Raw genomic sequence first — 776 nt, 5'->3', positions numbered from 1 at the left:
TCCCTTCTTCCTGTAAAAACCTTCCACTCTGCATAATCCCTTGGAGTACCTTCCAGTTGCCAGATGGGATGATGCCCAATTGTTTCATGAATCACCTAAGAAAGACAATTAGCTCTTCAAATTTACTCGGTTGAACTTTTTTGTTCGCTTGTATTAAACAGAGTGTGCAGGCCTACAAGCCAAAGAGAGGGCCTCCTAGGACAAATCTTTCCAACACAAAATTCCTAAGTCCACTTGGGGCCCAGGAACTGCTCCTGCAGGTTTGGAGGGGTCGTGAATGGTCCCCTTGGCCCTCCTGAGATTCTGCAGTTTTTCTAAATAAGCTTCGAGGCAAAGGAACTGCTCTTTATTACCTGGAATAAAGAATATTACCTACCACCAGCGCCTCCAAATATTTTTCTAAGTCAACTTGGAAGCCTGGGAGCAGCCATTGCCCACAAACGTGCACATTGGGTGTCTGTTCTAGGACAGCCTGAGTCTTAGGAAACTTTCTAAGTCCCCTCAGGGGGCCAGACAGGGTTGGAGCTGTACTGCAAGACACAGGGAGGGCATTGCCCACTTGACCAACCTCAGAACTTTTTAAGTCCTGGAATTTTTTATTTTTAAAATTGTATTTATGTTGGGCTGTGCTGGGTCTTCGTTGCTGTGTGCGGGCTTTCTCTAGTTGCGGCGAGCGGGGGCTACTCTTGGTCGCAGTGCGCGGGCTTCTCATTGCGGTGGCTTCTCTTGTTGAGGAGCACGGGCTCTAGGTGCGCGGGCTTCAGTAGTTGTGGCAC

Source organism: Neophocaena asiaeorientalis, unplaced genomic scaffold, assembly GCF_003031525.2.
Source record: "Neophocaena asiaeorientalis asiaeorientalis breed wild unplaced genomic scaffold, Neophocaena_asiaeorientalis_V1.1 scaffold123, whole genome shotgun sequence".
Taxonomy (NCBI): domain Eukaryota; kingdom Metazoa; phylum Chordata; class Mammalia; order Artiodactyla; family Phocoenidae; genus Neophocaena; species Neophocaena asiaeorientalis.
The sequence above is the reverse complement of the archived record's forward strand: the minus strand, read 5'-3'. Positions refer to the sequence as shown.